Source organism: Hevea brasiliensis, chromosome 3 (assembly GCF_030052815.1).
Source record: "Hevea brasiliensis isolate MT/VB/25A 57/8 chromosome 3, ASM3005281v1, whole genome shotgun sequence".
Classification (NCBI taxonomy): Eukaryota; Viridiplantae; Streptophyta; class Magnoliopsida; order Malpighiales; family Euphorbiaceae; genus Hevea; species Hevea brasiliensis.
This window is the reverse complement of record NC_079495.1, coordinates 43,824,982-43,844,999: the sequence shown is the minus strand read 5'-3', so window position 1 is coordinate 43,844,999 and position 20,018 is coordinate 43,824,982.

The following is a 20,018-nucleotide window of genomic DNA, read 5'->3' as shown; positions in this document are numbered from 1 at the left end:
TTTCGTCCTCGAAATTTTACCTGATGCAAACAGTTGAGGGAACTATTGCCTCATCGTCTCTTCACTTTCCCAAGTTGCCTCCTCGGTGTTGTGGTGCCTCCACAGCACTTTCACCAGTGGAATCTGCTTATTCCTCAATTCTTTCACTTCCCGAGCCAGAATCCGTATGGGTTCTTCCTCATATGTCATGATGAGCACTCCTAGGATGCCAAGAAACACAACATCTAAATATTGGAACCAAGATCTTTAATCATCCAAACAAGGCAGAATTTCAGATTGAAAACCCAAGTGTCAATACACAAATAGTAACAAGCTAAAGCATATTGATCATCAAAATAAGACTAGCAAGGGGTTCATGCTGCTAGAATCCAAGTTCTTTCAAGAAACATGGAAGAAACATAGAAGAAACTCAAGCTCCAGCAATGGAGTTCTCTCCCTAATACTCACACTTAAACTAGAAAAATGAAGGCTGCCCATACAATCTTTCATCTTGGTTATATATAGCATCTCTAAAACCCTAAAAGTGTGCCAAAACCCTAAAAGTGTGCCAACATGGCTAAAAAGACAAAAATAAAAGGCTCCTCAATCAGATGGGGCGTTTCCATAGGGGGGGGGGACCATTTGGGACCACTTGCTTTTATGGCAGCCCTTTATATAGTGGGGACCATAAGTTGGCGAGAACACTTTAGGTGGTAGCGACCTTTTTTAATGTAGTGGGGACCAACAAAGGAATCAGCACATGGCAAATCCAAATAAGCATAAGAAGCTCCTCCAATCCACTTGGCCAAATGGTCTTGTGCCAAGTCATGCTGATGTGGCGAAGTCACGCTAATGTGGCGCCACTTGTCAAGTCTCCCATGCCAACTTGTGTGAGAATGATCCACCTAGATTCCAACAATATGCAAGAAAGTCCAACATGGCAATTTTGATCCCCCTTGTGCTCACAATGCTCCAACACCAATGCTTGCAGCTCTCTAGCTCTGGCTCTGGTGATGGGTCCTCTAAATAATGGCATAGGCACTGGTGCTTCTTCATCATCCCCTCCTCCTTTGAAAGAATTCGTCCTCGAATTTGGTCCTGCATCAATGCAAGGGAAAGATCAGTAATGTTAAAAGAATTGCTAACACCATACTCACCAGGTAAATCAATCTTGTATGCATTGTTGTTGATCCTTTCTAGCACTTTGAATGGACCATCACACCTTGGCTGTAATTTCGACTTTCTTAGGTTTGGAAACCGCTCTTTCCTTAAATGCACCCAAACAAAGTCACCTGGTTCAAACACAAGAGGCTTTCGGCCTTTATTAGTATGAGTAGCATATTGTGCATTTTTCTTTTCAATTTGTAACCTAGCTTGCTCATGCAATTTCCTAACCAAATCTGCTTTCTTTTTACCATCAAGACTATTAATATGATCAACAGGTAAAGGCAACAAGTCTAATGGTGTCAATGGATTAAAACCATACACAATCTGAAATGGTGAAAATCTGGTAGAAGAATGCACTACTCTGTTATAAGCAAACTCAACAAAAGGAATGCAATCTTCCCAGGTTTTCAAATTTTGTTTAACCATCACACGCAATAAAGTAGTTAAGCTTCTATTCAGTACTTCTGTTTGTCCATCAGTCTGGGGATGACAAGTAGTTGAGAACAACAGTTTAGTACCTAACTTACCCCACAACACCCTCCAAAAGTGACTTAGGAACTTAACATCTCTATCACTTACTATAGTCCTAGGTATACCATGTAACCTGACTATCTCCTTAAAGAACAAATTGGCTATGTATGTGGCATCATCTGTTTTGTGACACGGTATGAAGTGTGCCATCTTAGAAAATCTATCAACAACCACAAATATAGAATCATGACCTCTCCTAGACCTAGGCAAACCCAAAATAAAATCCATAGAAATATCAGTCCAAGGTTCCTTAGGAACAGGCAAGGGTGTGTAAAGACCATTTGGCATTACTCTAGACTTTGCTTTCTTACATTCAACACACCTAGAACACATTCGATCAACATCTTTCCTCATATGTGGCCAAAAGAAGTGTTCTTGCAATATGTTTAAAGTCTTAGCAACACCAAAATGTCCCATCAAACCACCACTATGTGACTCCAAAACAAGCAAGTCTCGCATAGAGCATTTAGGCACACACAATTTATTCTCCTTAAACAAGTATCCATCATGCCTATAAAATTTCTGAAATGCACTTTTCTCACAAGCAGCATATACATTACAAAAATCTACATCATCAACATACAATTCTTTCATGAACTCAAAACCAAGTAATTTAGCATCAAGTGTAGACAAAAGTGCATGTCTCCTAGAAAGTGCATCAGCTACAACATTCTCTTTTCCTTGCTTGTATTTAATCACATATGGAAATGACTCCAAAAATTCAATCCACTTAGCATGCCTTCTACTCAACTTATTTTGACTCTTAATATGCTTCAATGATTCATGATCTGAATGTATGACAAACTCTTTAGGCCACAAATAATGTTGCCAAGTTTCCAAGGCCCTAACTAATGCATACATCTCCTTATCATAAGTAGAGTAATTCAAGCGACTCCATGCAATTTCTCACTAAAATATGCTATTGGTCGTTTCTCTTGCATGAGAACCGCACCAATTCCTACACCACTTGCGTCACATTCAATTTCAAAAGTCTTATCAAAATTTGGCAAACTCAACAAAGGTGCAGAACACAATCTATCTTTAAGTTCAGAAAATGCATGTTCATGTTTCTTTTTCCACTCAAATGCAACATTCTTTTCACCAATTCATTCAAAGGAGCAAGAATTGTTCTATAATTAGGCACAAATCGCCTATAGAAACTAGCCAATCCATGGAAACTCCTAACCTCAGACACATTCTTAGGAATTGGCCAATCTCTAATGGCTTTGATTTTCTCTTCATCAACCTGTACACCTTTACTACTTACAACAAAACCAAGAAAAACAACCTTATCCAAGCAAAATGAACACTTTTTCGCATTCGCATACAATTTCTCATTTCTCAACACATCAAAAACAAGTCTCAAGTGATGCAAATGCTCATCTATGTTATCTTGTAAATCAAAATGTCATCAAAATACACAACAACAAATTTTCCAATGAAATTCCTCAACACATGATTCATCAAACGCATAAAAGTGCTAGGAGCATTTGTGAGCCCAAATGGCATCACCATCCATTCATACAACCCATATTTAGTTTTGAAAGCAGTTTTCCACTCATCACCAATTTTCATTCTTATTTGGTGGTAACCACTTTTCAAATCTATCTTAGAAAACACACTTGCACCATGCAACTCATCAAGCATATCATCAAGGCGAGGATTGGGTGTCTATACTTTACTGATGATTTTATTGATGGCTCTGCAATCCACACACATGCGATAACTCCCATCCTTCTTTGGCACTAGCAACACAGTACAAAGACATGGGCTCATGCTCTCCTTAACATAGCCCTTCTCCATAAGCTCCTCCACTTGCCTTTGTAACTCCTTTGTTTCTTTAGGATTTGTTACGTATCTTTGGTCTATTTGGTATTTGTGCTCCAGTACCAAGTCGATCCGTGCTCAATCCCTCGATAGGTGGCAATCCGGTGGCAACTCATTGGGGAAGACATCTTCATATTCCTGTATAAGAGACAAAGCATCACTAGGCAAATGTGAATCAAGGTCAGTTACACATAAATTAATCTCCTTGCACATAAGTATACAAAGAGGTCTTCCTGAATGTAAAGCCTCTCTAACTTCTCTTTCCTTCACATACAAACTCATTCTCTTCTCTCCACTCTCCTTTTGCCCCGAGCTTTCCTTTTTCTCATTTGCTCTCATTTTCTTTTCTTTTATTTCTCTTTTTCTCTCTTTTTCTTCTCTCTTCTCTTTCTTTTCACTCTCATCCAGCTCAGCCTCTCTAAGTTTTTCTCTCCAAGTTTCTTTCTTTTCTTCAATGGATCTAAGAATCCTTATTTGATCTTCATGCACTTGAGCTGGTGTCATAGGAAGCAATGAGTATGTTCGACCTTCCTTAGTGACCGTGTACCTGTTCTTCCTACCATCATGCACAACACTTCTATCATACTGCCATGGACGGCCCAACAAAAGATGCGTAGCAACCATAGGCACAACATCACAAAGTACCTCATCATTATACTTGCCAATGGTGAATGGCACAACCACCTGTTTTGTAACCCTCAACTTCCCACAATCATTCAACCATTGCAAGCCATATGGTTTTGGATGTGTGGTAGTAGGCAAACCCAACTTGTCCACCAAGAGTGAACTAGCCACATTACAACAGCTCCCACCATCTACAATCACACTACACAACTTGTCATTCACCAAGCACCTAGTATGGAAGATGTTCTCCCTTTGCATTTCATCACCACACTCCATACTCACTTGTGCACTAAGTGTACGCATGGTAACAAGGATATTGCCATCCATAGGTGGTGATCTCCTCATCGTAGCAATCATCCTCATGCTCATCAACATTATGAGATTCTTCCTCCCTTTCCTCTTCACTTTCTAACTCTCCATTTTCCCTAACAACCATCACTCTTTTATTTGGACATTGTGAGGCATAATGTCCATTTCCCAAGCACTTAAAACACTTCAATTCTCTAGTCCTAGTAGGAACTCCCTTGTTCTTCTCCTCTACTTTCTCCTTTCCTTTCCAGTCTTCGGTCTTGAATTTGGGAACTTCTTTCTCCACCCTTGAAGGAGCGGACCAATTCGACTTCCAATTACTACCAGGAGCCGAATGGGTGGCTGGTGCATATCGAGCCACATTCTTCCTTTTTAGTTGCTTCTCCAATTTAAGTGCAATTTGTAGCATATCCTCCACATCCAAACAAGGTTGCAACTCAACAATATTAGCAATTTCAGATTTAACCCATTCAAAAGCGAACCATTGTAGCTTCCCGATCCTCCTCAACATCGGCTCTAATCAAAGCTATCTCCATGGCCTTGTAGTATTCTTCGACACTTTTAGTACCTTGAGTGAGTTTTTGTAACCTTTGAAGCAGCTCTGTGGTAGTAAGGTGGCACAAACCTGTTTCTCAAGATTCCCTTCATTTCGTCCCATGTCTCCACGGTTCGTTGCCCATTTCTCCTCCTCCTACTCAACAACCGATCCCACCATACAATTGCATACTCTTTGAATTCTACAATGCTAACTTCACTTTCTTCTCTTCGAATAATGGTGGCACTCAAAAATCAACTCCACTGTCTCTCCCACTCCAAATAAACATCTGGATTATCCTTCCCATGAAAAGGTGGAATTTGCATTTTTATACTAGCTAAATTCCCATCAACTCTCTCATCATTCCCATCTCTATCCCAATGATCACCGAACCTAAAATTTCTGCCACCCCTTCTTCCCCTAGGCCCTCTACCCTAGGTGGTCTATACCCTCTTCCACCATAATGGTAGTTGCCATAGTCATAAGCTTCATCATACTCATCATCATTCCATTCAGCTTCTTCATACGCTTCATTCCTATGTTCTCGAAATCTACCTTCATTTCTATTCGATTTCCCACATTTGCTCCCCCATCATTCCTCCTATTTCTATCTTCTCTGTCCCTTCTCATCTCTTCCATAAACCTGGTCATCTCATTTCTCATTCCTCTCAATACATCCAATTCATCTCTAAAGTCATTCATTTGCACATTCATCCTTTCAAAGCTTTGTGCTACAGATTCTTTAAAAATTCGATCATCAGGAAACTCCCTTTTTTCTTCATTACCTCCACTACTACCACTTGTCTCTTGTAATTGAGACATGATTTGGCTGCAAGAAAACGAAGTTAGTAGAAATGGCTCACCCTCTCAAGTGTTTAGCTCAAGTGTTTTCGCACAAATTTGTGCTCTTACCCTTTTTTGGCACTCACACACTCTTGCCTTTTACCACTCAAGAGTTTGCTTCCCTTATTCCTTTGGGAACTAAAATTCACAAACAAGCACAAATACTTGCTAACTTTATCAAAATAATCAACAAACGAAACTGGAAGAAACGAAATTGCAATAACCAGAGAGTGTGACACTAGAGCCAAAGAAATGGAAGACGCCAAAGTAGAAGCAAATGTGAACGAAATGGTATGATATTTGAAAACTGTATGAGAGACAACCCAACAGAATGATATCAACCTCAAACTTCCAATTTCATAGCCAACTTTGCACAAATACCAGCAGTTCACACAATTAACCAAAAATATGCAACAATTTTGGTTCACCACACAAACGAATATATTTTAATCTGAAATTTGGTAGACATAGGCATCCCAATACTGACTAACTACTGGTCAAATTTCAGGAGTTTCTGGATGGGTTTACAAGGTGAACAAAATTTGACTAGGTCTGCCGCAAAATTTTGGTTCGGTAGGCAAACAATGTCACAACACCCTGAAAATTGACACGAAAGCTACTGAAATGGAGTATAGTCAGCCTGTAAAGTTTGGGAGTTTTCTGGGTTGGTTTGGTGTGTTAACTAAATTTGATCGGGTTTGCCGCAAAATTTGGTTCGATATGCAAACAGTGAAATTTTCACATCAAATATGGCATGTGATGTGTCTAGTAATACCCAAAGTTGTTGGTAGATTATCAGGCTCAAATTCAATGTTTAACTCCACAATTCACAATTTCATCACTTATGTCAGCTTGTCAATTTTTTTTTCAAACAACACAACTCGACACAATCCAATCTCCTTTTCTTTTTTTTTTTTATACTGATGCAAAGGATAAAAATTGCAGAATCAAATACTGATACCACTCAAGTATTTTGGCAATCCAAATCAAGCTCTACCCACTAGCACACAGGCACATCCCAAGCATTAATTACCCAATTTAACATACTCAGACTTGATATCATATAACTCAAGAGGCAAATAGCTAGTGTCAAAGATAGGTTTTAGCTTGATTAACTCTAATCCTACAGACAAACTCAAAGAAAACAAGATGAACAAGAGATTTAATCTAAGATTAAGCAAAATCCAACACTAAAATTAAGACTACCAAGTTTCAATGACAAGAGTTCAAACAAAAAAAAAAGAAGAAAAATCAGTACCCTAAAATGCAAATTTGATTTGGCTACAAAGAACAAGGTACTAGATGATGAAACTAATAGATATCTAAAGGTCCTACAATGGCTGACTATTATAGTTAACCAAACAGAAAAGAAAAAGAAGTTTTAATGGATAAATACCTTGTTAGATGCCAAGGCTCTGATACCAAAATGATGAGCACTCCTAGGATGCCAAGAAACACAACATCTAAATATTGGAACCAAGATCTTTAATCATCCAAACAAGGCAATTTGATTGAAAACCCAAGTGTCAATACACAAATAGTAACAAGCTAAAGCATATTGATCATCAAAATAAGATTAGCAAGGTGTTCATGCTGCTAGAATCCAAGTTCTTTCAAGAAACATGGAAGAAACATAGAAGAAACTCAAGCTCCAGCAATGGAGTTCTCTCCCTAATACTCACACTTAAACTAGAAAAATGAAGGCTGCCCATACAATCTGAATATCTTGGTTATATATAGCATCTCTAAAACCCTAAAAGTGTGCCAAAACCCTAAAAGTGTGCCAACATGGCTAAAAAGACAAAAATAAAAGGCTCCTCAATCAGATGGGGCGTTTCCATAGGGGGGGGGGGGAACCATTTGGGACCACTTGCTTTATGGCAGCCCTTTATATAGTGGGGACCATAAGTTGGCAGCAACACTTTAGGTGGTAGCAGCCTTTTTTTAATGTAGTGGGGACCAACAAAAGGTATCAGCACATGGCAAATCCAAATAAGCATAAGAAGCTCCTCCAATCCACTTGGCCAAATGGTCTTGTGCCAAGTCATGCTGATGTGGCGAAGTCACGCTGATGTGGCGCCATTTGTCAAGTCTCCCATGCCAACTTGTGTGAGAATGATCCACCTAGATTCCAACAATATGCAAGAAAGTCCAACATGGCAATTTGATCCCCCTTGTGCTCACAATGCTCCAACACCAATGCTTGCAGCTCTCTAGCTCTGGCTCTGGTGATGGGTCCTCTAAATAATGGCATAGGCACTGGTGCTTCTTCATCATGTCAAATCCGATTGTACTTCAATTTCTTCCATGGAGATGACATGTGAAGGATCTGAGCGATATCTTCTTAGCATAGACACGTGGAACACATTGTGGATTTTGTCCAGCTCTGGTGGTAAAGCTAGCCTATAGGCCACTGGACCCTCACGTTCAATGACTTCATATGGGCCAATGAACCTAGGGCTTAACTTACCTTTTCTTCCAAACCTCAGTACTTTTTTCCATGGTGACACCTTGAGGAACACTTTGTCGCCAACCGCATATTCTATTTCTTTTCTCTTTAGGTCGGCATAAGATTTCTATCTGTCTGAGGCAACCTTCAGATTGGCTTTGATTAGTTTTACTTTCTCCTCGATCGCTTTACAGTGCAGCCCTACGGTTGTCTTCGCCCAATTCAGTCCAGCACACAGGAGTTCTACATTTTCTCCCATACAGTGCTTCATATGGGGCCATTTGGATGCTAGCTTGGTAGCTATTGTTGTATGCAAATTCTGCTAGTGGGAGGTATTTATCCCAACTTCCCTCAAATTCAATGACACAACTCCTCAGCATATCCTCAAGGACTTGACATATATTTCATGTTATTGTTATCATTTTAGTTCAATATTTGTATTAATTCAATTGGTTTCAATTGTTTACCTGGATTACTCTTTCTGATTGCCCATCCGTCTGAGGATGGAAAGCAGTGCTGAAGTGGAGTTGTGTACCCAAGGACTCATGCAACTTCTTCCAAAATCTCGATGTAAACCTTGGGTCTCGATCAGATATGATGGAAAGTGGAATTCCATGCAGTCTAACTATCTCACTGATATACAATTCTGCTAACTTCTCCAGTGAGTAGTCAGTCCTAACTGGCAGAAAGTGTGCTGACTTTGTCAATCTATCAACTATCACCCATACTGCATCATGTTTCTTCTGGGTGAGAGGTAGACCACTTACAAAATCCATGGTGACCCGATCCCATTTCCATTCAGGTATGCGTATAGGCTTTAGCAAACCTGATGGAACTTGATGTTCTGCCTTGACTTGCTGACATGTCAAGCATTTAATCACATAGTCAGCTATGTCCTTCTTCATCCCAGGCCACCAATATTGAAGCTTCAGATTATGATACATCTTTGTACTTCCTGGGTGCATAGCATATACACTGGTGTGTGCCTCTTTTAGAATACTGGCCTTCAATTCCCCATCATCTGGTACACACAGTCTTCCTTTGTAGTACAGACACCCATCTGCTTTCACCTCATAGTCAGTTGCTTTTCCCTCTGAGATTTTACTCATAATAGCCATTAACTTTTCATCTGGCTTTTGCCCATCTAAAATCTGCTGTAGCAGGTTTGGCCTCACTTGCAACTCAGCCAAAATAGCTCCATCTCGAATCAAAGTTAGACGGGCATTCAATGATCTCAAAGCTGTGATGGACTTTCTGCTCAAAGCATCAGCAACTACATTTGCCTTCCCAGGATGGTAGTCAATTACACAATCATAGTCTTTCAGGAACTCAATCCATCGCCTCTGTCTAAGGTTGAGCTCCTTCTGAGTTGACAAATATTTCAGGCTTTTGTGGTCCGTGTAAATGTAGCACCTTTCACCATATAAGTAATGCCTCCATATCTTCAGTGCGAAGATAATTGCTGCAAGCTCTAGATCATAGGTAGGGTAATTCTGTTCATGTGGTCTTAGCTGCCTGGAAGCATAAGCGACCACCTTTCCCTCTTGCATCAATACACACTCTAACCCATTATGAGAGGCATCACTGTAGACCACAAAGTCCTTTCCTGACACTGGCTATGTTAACACTGGTGCCTCTGTCAACATAGCCTTTAACTTCTCAAAACTGGTCTGACACTTGTCATTCCAGTTAAATCTGACGTTCTTGTGTAACAACTTGGTCATTGGAGCAGCTATTAAGGAAAATCCTTTCACAAATCTTCTGTAATACCTAGCTAGCCCCAAGAAGCTTCTGACCTCAGTTGTATTCCTAGGAGGCTTCCATTCCATCACTGCTTCTATTTTCTTGGGATCCACTCTAATCCCATCAGCTGACACTATGTGTCCAAGGAATGCAATCTCATTCAACCAGAAGTCATACTTGGACAACTTAGCATACAGCTTCTTTTCTCTCAGGGTTTGCAGAACAATCCTCAAATGTTCATCATGTTCTTCCCTGGTCTTGGAATACACCAAAATATCATCAATAAAGACTACTACGAACCGATCTAAGTATGGATGGAAGATACGGTTCATAAGGTCCATAAATGCAGCTGGTGCATTTGTTAGGCCAAAGGGCATCACCAGAAACTCATAATGCCCATACCGGATCTTGAATGCAGTCTTTGGCACATCTACATCCTTCACCCTCAACTGATGATACCCTGATCTGAGATCAATCTTAGAAAATACTCCTGCTCCCTTCAACTGATCAAACAGATCATCAATTCTAGGCAACGGATATTTGTTCTTCACAGTCACTTTATTCAACTGCCGGTAATCGATACATAGCCTCAAAGTCCCATCCTTCTTCTTTACAAACAGCACTGGAGCTCCCCACGGTGACACACTAGGGCGTATGAACCCCTTATCAAGCAACTCTTGCAACTGAGTTTTCAACTCCCTCAATTCAGTGGGTGCCATCCTATAAGGAGCAATAGAAATGGGTGCTGTACTCGGCAGTGTCTCAATAGCAAATTCAACTTCCCTTTCTGGTGGCAAACCAGGCAATTCTTCAGGAAATACCTCTGGGAAGTCTCTTACTGTGGGTATATCACTCAAGTTTGGCTTAGCCTGCCTAGTATCCACCACATGTGCTAGGTAGGCTTTACAGCCTTTTTTCATCATTCTTCTTGCAACTGTGGCTGAGATGACATTGGACAAGAAATCTGTCCTTTCCCCCACAACTGTGATCTCATTACCCTCAGAAGTTTTCAAAGAAATCCTCTTTAATTTACAATCAACCATTGCCTGATGACGTGACAACCAGTCCATTCCCAAAATCACGTCAAACTCATGGAAAGGCAACTCAATCAGGTCTACCAAGAATTCATACCTCTGAATCCTTAACGGGCAACCCTTGTATACTTTGTTCACCACTACACTGTGGCCCAATGGATTTGTGACCAGGATGTCTTGGTCACTCTCCCCTACTAATATCCCCCTTTCTACGGATAGGTTAATGCAGATGTATGAATGAGTGGATCCTAGATCCACCAATGCATGCACAGATGTAGTGTAGAGGGAGAACGTACCCCTGATGACGTCTGGGGCATCTTGCTCCTCCTGAGCTCTAATGGTATAAGCTCTTGCAGGTGGTCTGTTATCAGGCCTCTCTGCTGGCTCAGATGCAAGCCTCTGTGATGGTCCCACTGCGTCAGATTTGCTAGATTTCCTACCCCTTTGTGGTGCAGGAGCAGGTCTGTCTGCTTGTGTTGGAGCAGCTGTAGTAGTTCTGCGTGGACAGTTCCTCAGCTGATGCTCTGTCGACCCATACCTTAAGCAAGCACCAGTCATTCTCCAACACTCCCCCTTATGCCACTTCAGGCAATGTGGACATGCAGAAGATGCTGGGGCTGGTACCCTGAACCCCATCCCTGGAGAGCTGCCCACTGATGGTGTGGACTGACCTCTCCTAGGAGTAAACTGTGGCCTGGGCCCTTGAGACTGACCCTGACCTTGTGGCTGACCTGAACTCTGTGCAGGTGGACCCTTGAACTTCTTCCCAAATGCAGGAGATGAACTAGACTGACCTGGGCCCCTCTTCTGCTGTCTTTCCCTTCTAGTCTGCTCACTAATTCTTACTTTTTCAACCTTTATTGCAGCTTCCACTAACTTAGTGAAGTCGGTAATTCCCAAGGCAGTGATCATGATCTTTATGTTGTCATTTAGTCCCTCTTCAAATCTCTTACACCTTTCAGCCTCATTAGGGACTATCTCCCTTCCGTAGCGGCTCAATCGGCAATTCCTTTTCATACTCAAAGAATCGGCGACTATCTCTGCCTCAGATTAATGAACTCTCTTCTTCTCTCTTCCAGGTATACACTACCCACATATTTCTTCTTAAATTCAGAGAGAAAGAAGTCCCAAGTTACTATTTCTGGCTGTACTTCACTGGACACAGTATCCCACCATTCATATGCATCGTCTTATAGCAGAGATACAGCAGCTTCTAGATTTTGCTCTGGAGTGCAGTGGAGTTGTTTTAAAACTCTGCCTGTTTTGTTCAACCAATTTTCGGCTGCAACAGAATCATCTTCTCTCTTGCCAAAGAAGTCCACTGCTCCAAACTTTCTCAATTTTTCCAGACGTGATTTTGGTTGTGGAAGTGGTGGTGGTGGTGGTGCTGGCATTACCCCGGCCATTTGTCTGAAGAATTCGGCCATTTGCTGGAACATGGCCTGTGGAGGCTGAGTAGGCTCTGCTTGAGCTGGCGGAGTAGGTTCTCCCCTACCCCCAGTCTTAGCTGCTGCAGGTGGAGCATGACTCTCCACTTCCTCCTCAACTGCCCTCTGTGATGTAGGGTCCATATCCTATTCAAAATAAGAAAGACAAACAGATCTGCATTAGTGTCACCTCGACTCTTACAAATGCAATGCATGGTATGGACTCAATCTAGGCCCAGAAACGCCTAAACCGTGCTCTGATACCACTAAATGTGACACCCCTTACCCGTGTACAGTATATCCGAGTAAGCAATGTCACACGGTGTACCGGCACACTCTATTTTACCTTAATTAATTTTTATCATAGTTTTGAATATAACTTGTGAAATATTATTTATTTAAGTTATTTATTGAAATTATAATTTATTTGAGGTTCCGAAAATTTTATAGAAAATCCGACAGAGTACCGGCTAAAAATGGAGAAAACAGTTCTTCGGAACCTGTGAAAAACACTTCCAATAATCATATTCAATCATCTCAAACTCCAATATCAAAATCTCAACATTTTTCAATTTCATTTCTCAATCATTCATCTCATGTGATAATCAGGTATAAATCGATAAACATTCACTTTTCCATTCACAAACACAATTCTCATTATTTACATGAACATCAAAATATATTTCATAAGTTCAATTACATATGAGAAAATAAAAATTAGTTACAAAATATCAAAATGAAACCTAGTGTCCTACTAATGCACTGAAGATGGTGAGGTGACACGGACACTATGTAGAGCTGCAGGATGGTCTCACCCAGTGTGCGGTCTACTGGGCTCTCGATCAGTATCTCCAGAACCTACGCGTGGCAAAAGTAACGAGCTAAGCAATAATGCTTAGTGGTGCAATAATAAAATAAAAGGAAATAACAGAAAATAAATATGTATTGAATGTATCGATGTTTTACTGGTTTTGTACTTGTTATAATCATTTATTTCGTTAACTTTATCCACTTTCATTCTTTTGGTTGCCCAAGTAACCTATACTGGACGACTGGACTGGATAAACGGGTATACTGGCGCTGGGTATCTAGTACCTCGGGCCGTCACACCATCGGTCACGTATGCATCGCCCGGTGTGCAACAGAACAGCTAATAAGCTGTAATGACAATAGGCATAATGTGACACCCCTTACCCGACTACAGTGTAGCCGAGCAAGTTATGCCACTCAGTGTGCCGGAGCACTCTATTTTATCTTAATTCATTTTTATCATAATTTTGAATATAACTTGTGAAATATAATTCATTTTAAGCCATTTATTGAAATTTTTATTTATTTGAAGTTCCAAAAATTTTAAAGAAAATCCGGCAGAATACCGGCTAAAAATGGAGAAAACCGTTCTTCGGAACCTGTGAAAAACACTTTCTATATTCATGTTCAATCATCTCAATTCCATTTATCAAAATCTCAACATTTTTCAACCATTCATTTCTCAATCATTCATCACATGTGATAATCATATATAAACTACAGATACACATTCACTTTTCCATTTACAAACACTATTCTCATTATTTACATGAACATCAAATTACATTTCATAAGTTCATTTACACATGAGAAAATAAAATCAATTACAAAATACCAAAATGACACCTAGTGTCCTACCAATGCACTGCAGACGGTGAGGTGACACAGACACTATGCAGAACTGTGAACGGCCTTACTCAATCTGTGGTCTCTGAGCCCTCTGTCCAAATCTTGATCCTACGCGTTGCAAAGCGGCGCTAAGCATAAAGCTTAGTGGTGCCAATAATACAAGAAAATATAATATGCAAATAAAAATCATAATTTCTTAGCCATTGTGTTCATAAGAACTGAATAATTACCAACTTAATGTTTAGTCGAGGGCTAATTACGTTTTATGATATTAACTTCTTCATGCCTTTTGTTAATTATTTTCTTCATGATCTTGAGTTTCTTTGTATTCTATCATAATCATTCCTGATATTTAATTTTTGTATTTTCTTTAACAATCAGTTCAATTACAGTTATACTTTTCCATGCCCAAGTAACCTATACTGAACGACTGGACTGGATAACGGGTCGTTGGCACTGGACACCGCGGTGCCTCGGGCCGTCATACCATGGGACGCAGAACGTCAACCACGTATGCAGTCAGTATGGCTAAAAAGCCATGATATCACATGATCGGGCATAAAAGCCATGAATACTGGCATAAAAGCCATGAATACAGGCATAAAGCCTTTTGCAGTACTGCTAAAACAATACCCTATTGGCATGCCAAACTATCCAAACCAATCACATTAGGCCTACTAGGGCATTTTGCATTTTTAAGTTTCACATTTTTGAATTTCAAGTTTTGGTGTCACTATTCACTTCATTAGTCAAACAAAAAGTTGACTTTTGCATAGAAAGTAGGTACATTGGCTTTGGCACTTCAAACATACCACATTTTTCATTTAAAACTTGTTGGAAGTGATCACCATTACCATTTCTAGGCTTAAACCAAGGGAAACAAAATTTTCAGTTTTTGAAGCTTAACTTTACTATTCCATTAAGCACTGTTACAGTGGGAATTTGAGGAAATGGTAAACATGAAAGTTGTTCCTTATTTTGTCTAGTTGAATTTCCTTTTTTGAATCACTCCATTTGGAGTTTTGTAGCTCAAGTTATGGCCAAAATAAGTTTACTGTTCACGTGTACTGTTCATGCTGCAATTTTGGGTTTTGGCAGATTTTGGTCCAACTTTCGTCAGTAGTTTGATCAAGTTAAGTTCATAATTTGGTCTAACTTTCTTCATATGAAATGTTCTACCATGCCTTAGGTTTCCATCGGTTCAAGAATCGCCTAAATCCAAGTTTTCTAGAGAGAGTTATAGTCCTCCAAACATTACTGCTCAAATGAAAATCTGCAGAGTTGCAGGTTTGATAACTCAACTTTGCCCAATAATTTGAATGGGTTAGTGGCATAATTTGGGGTGATGTTCTTCATGAAAGTTGTTTGTCTATATCCTATCTTGTTGCTGTAAAATTTTCAGGTCAATTGACCATATCTACAGTGAGTTATGGCCAAATGAACAGTTACTGTTCATTTGGTCATTTCTGCAGGTGCTGGTTGCAGGGTATCCAGAATGGGGCCAACTTTTGGTCCTCTTGCTTTGGTCTTTTGGGCATGGTTTCTTCAGAAAAAATGTGCCATTATAAGCCTTGTTTCATGTCCAATTGGCCAAACACCAATTGGACCAACACAGCCCAAGATATGGTAGTCCAAGTGGACTGAAATTTCAGTCACCCTGCTGCACTCATGGGGCAGCCTGCCCATTCCACTTTGCCATGCAATAAGTCACTCCTAATTATGGTCAACTTACCTCAAATGGTCACTAATTGACTATTAGAATGTTCTTTAACAATTTCATAAGCAAAGTCAAATTTTCACTCCTAAACCCTAGCTCAAAGTCATGGTTTTCACAATTTCTTTAGTTAACTCTTTCATTCTTGTATATATATATGTATACACTCTAAACATAATCTCCAATTCACTCTAAGTCCATTAATACAATCAAACTCATTCCTTCCTAGGGCTACCGAAAATTCATAGGGTCCATATACATAGATTCCATTCATTTAATTCACAAAACCTTACTCACTTAAGTCTTTAACATGAATTAAAAGAGATTTAAGTGTAAATAGGCACTAACCTTGAATAGGGCAGAATTTCAAACTACCCAAACTCCTTCTTTCTTCTTCTTTTGGCTGCCTAGAGGTTACTCAAGTTGCTAGGTTAATTTTTTGTGAAGCTAGGTTATGATTTTGTTGGGTAGAAATGGGTGAATCAAGCTTTGAAAAGCTTGAATATACTTAGCTATGGAAGAAGAGGTTCACGTCCAAATGAAGAAGAAGAACCAGAAAATTTGTCTCTTCATTTGTCATTTTTCTCTTTTTAATTTGGCTTGTTGGGTTGTGATTGGTGGAAGCCTTCCAAATGACATCATGTGATGTCATATTTAGGTTTTTCTTTCATTTTCTTTTCTTCTTTTCTCTACTCATTTTCACTTTAATTTTTAGTAATATTTATTCATATTTTATGTCATATTAATTATTTACTTAACTGGACAAGTAGGCCAAAATCGATGACCAAAATGCTCAAAATTTGAAAAATTTTTCTAAATATTTTCTTGGTATTCTAATGCCATGGGAACCTCAATAACCCTTCTCTGGAGTCCCAAAAATTATTTTATGAATTTTTTTCCGGGTCTAGGGCTCCTCGTTGCGAGAACCGCAACTTACCTCTGGTTACCCATCGCATAGGCACCGGCTCATTTGACTTGGTTGTATTTTATTTCTAAAATTTTTCCTAAATTTTTCTTATTAATATTTGAGTTAATTTTGGTTCTTGACTTTAGTTTAAATATTTTTTTTCCGGACGTTCTAGCTGTCCGGACCGACACCGGTCACCGGAACAGTAGAATGTACGGAGTTGCTACCGGGAGGGTGTTACACACAAGGCCAAATATCAACACAAGGTCGAAATGGCTAAAAGCCATAAAATCACAGAAAGGCATAATGCCATGTGCAGTACTGCTAACTGAACCCTATTGGCATGCCAAACTATCCAAACCAATCTTGTTAGGTATACTAGGGCATTTGATACTTTTGAATTCTTCAATTTTTGAATTTCAAGTTTTGGTGTCACTATTCACCTCATTGGTTAACAAAAATGTTGACTTTTGGATAGAAAATAGGTACATTGGTTTTAACACTCCCAATGTACCACATTTTGCATTCAAAACTTGTTGGAATTAATCACCAATACCATTTTTAAGCTTAGAACTAAGGGAGCAGAATTTTCAGTTTTTGTACCCTAATTTTACTGTTCCATTAGTGACTGTTACAGTGGGAATTTGAGGAAATGGTAAACATGAAAGTTGTTCCTTATTTTGTCTAGTTGAATTTCCTTTTTTGAATCACTCCATTTGGAGTTTTGTAGCTCCAGTTATGGTTCAAAAACCACAGCTGGCCGGATTGCAAAACTACAGAATTGACCATATCTACAGTGCAGTGAACAGTGACTGCCACTGCCTTGTTGGATAGGTTCTGGTCATAATTTGGGGTAGGGTTCTTCATGAAAGTTGTTTTTCTATATCTTATCTTGTTGCTGTAAAAATTTCAGGTCAATTGGGCCATTCTACAGTGAGTTATGGCCAAATGAACAGTTGGTCATTCTGCAGAATCTGATTTCAGGGTATCCGGATTGGGGCCAATTTTTGGTCCACTTGCTTTGGTCTTTTGGGAATGGTTTCTTCAGAAAAATTGTGCCATTTTATGTCTAGTTTCATGTCCAATTGGCCAAACACCAATTGAACCTACACAGCCAAAGTTATGGCTGTCCAAGTGGGCTGGAATCACAGCCTCACCTGCTGCCCTCACTAGGCAGCATACCATTTCAGTTTGTAACACTCTAGTTCACTTCAAATTATGGTCAACTTACCTCAAATGGTCACTAATTGACCATTAGAATGTTCACTCATCATTTCATAAGCCAAGTCCAAATTTCACTCCCAAACCCTAGCTCAAATTCAAGGTTTACACAAGTTACCTTAGTTACCTAACTAATTCATTATCCTTATATTTATATACTTTAAACATGATCTCTAGTTCACTCCAAGTCCATCCAAAAACACTCAATCTTGTTCCTTCCTTAGGGCTGCCGAATTCTAGGATATACATACACATAGATTTTATCCACTTAATTTACAAATTCTTACTTATTTTAGGTTTCTAACATGGAAAAAGAGAGATGTATGCATAATAGGCACTAACCTCTTATAGGGCAGAATTTTCCCAAGCTTGACTTCACTTTCTTTCCTTTTCTAGGCTGCCTAGAGCTTCCTTAGAGTGTGTGGATAAGTTTTAGTGAAGGTGACTTAGGGTTTTGGGGTGAGGTTTGAGAGATTTTCAAGCTTGAATGAAGAAGAAAAATGGAGGATTTCCTTGGCTATGGTGCGGCTGGAATTTGGGGAAGAAGATGGCTGTTTGCTTTTTAATTTCTTTGGTCTTTTTTTGTCTCTTTTATTAGTTAATTAAATGGTTGTTTAATTGTGATTGGTGGGAACTTTTAAATGACCTCATAATGATGTCATTATTTGCATTATATTGATTTTTTTCTTTTCTTTTCTTTTCTTTTCTACTAACTTTAAATTAGTTTTTCATCAACATTAATTCATATTTTATGTCATAATAATTATTCACTTAACTGGACAAGTCGGCCAAAAATCGTCTCTGAAGGCGAAATGACCAAAATGCCCTCCGTTTGGCTTAACGGGTCAAAATTGTCTGTACCGATTGAAAAATTTTTCTAAATATTTTCTTGGCATTCTAATGCCATAGGAACCTCAATGACCCTTCTCTGGAGTCCCAAAAATTATTTTATAAATTTTTCCTCGGGTCTAGGGCTCCTAGTTGCGAGAACCGCAACTTCCCTCTGGGTTACCCATCGCTTGGGCACCGGCTCATTTAACTTGGTTGTATTTTATTTCTAAAATTTTTACTAAATTTTTCTTATTAATATTTGAGTTAATTATGGCCCCTCACTTTAGTTTAAATATTTTTCCGAACGTTCTAGCTGTCCGGACCGACACTGGTCACCGGAATAGTAGAATGTACGGAGTTGCTACAGGGAGGGTGTTACATGGACTCTCATCTTTGGAACATCAATGACAACAACAATGCTATGAACATTGATGGATCTAGATTTCTGCCAAAAGAGGAAGCCTAGAAAGTGAACTTCAATGGCTCCAATGCCACTATGGTCATCCCTAAATTTATGGCTCCCGTACTATTAAGAACATCTCTAAATCTGTGGCCTACAAGATTATGATGTATTATTATTTTGATTTGCAAATTGATGTTGGATTTGTTTGAAAATTTTTCTCATATCCATTATCTTTCATCCCCAATTTGCCTTGTGTGCCTTGTATTGTTATTTTGATTTGTTATTGTGACATTGGATTTGTTTGAAAAAAATTATGTTTTACTCTAGTTATTGAAATTTAAAGAAGTTGAATTGAATTATTTTGGTTCAATTCGATTCGGTTAGTTTTTTACTTCAATTTGGTTCAGTTTCTCTGAAAAGATGATCTGGTAGTTTGATTTGTCTAGTTTAGTTCAGTTTTGAACCAAACTAACTAATTATACACCCTTAAATTTATTTTTCCTTGAACCTGTTGAGATAGATTTAGTTAATTTCCAAATGCATTTGGAAGGTTTAAAATTAGGGTGGAGCATAATTTAATTTTGTTCAAGAAAAATGTCTAAATTAATTTAATTTGGTTTTTTGGTCTAAATGGTTTGATTCAATTAGTATTTTAATAGAAATTCTATTTTTATTTGGTTCAATCATTTTTATCAAAATTCAAAGAAAAAAACTAATCGAAATGAAAGTCGTAAACTACATCATTTAGAGCACCCATATATAATAAGTGGGTGTAGATACCGTGGAGGAAAGAATGGTTTTCTTTGTTTTTTAAT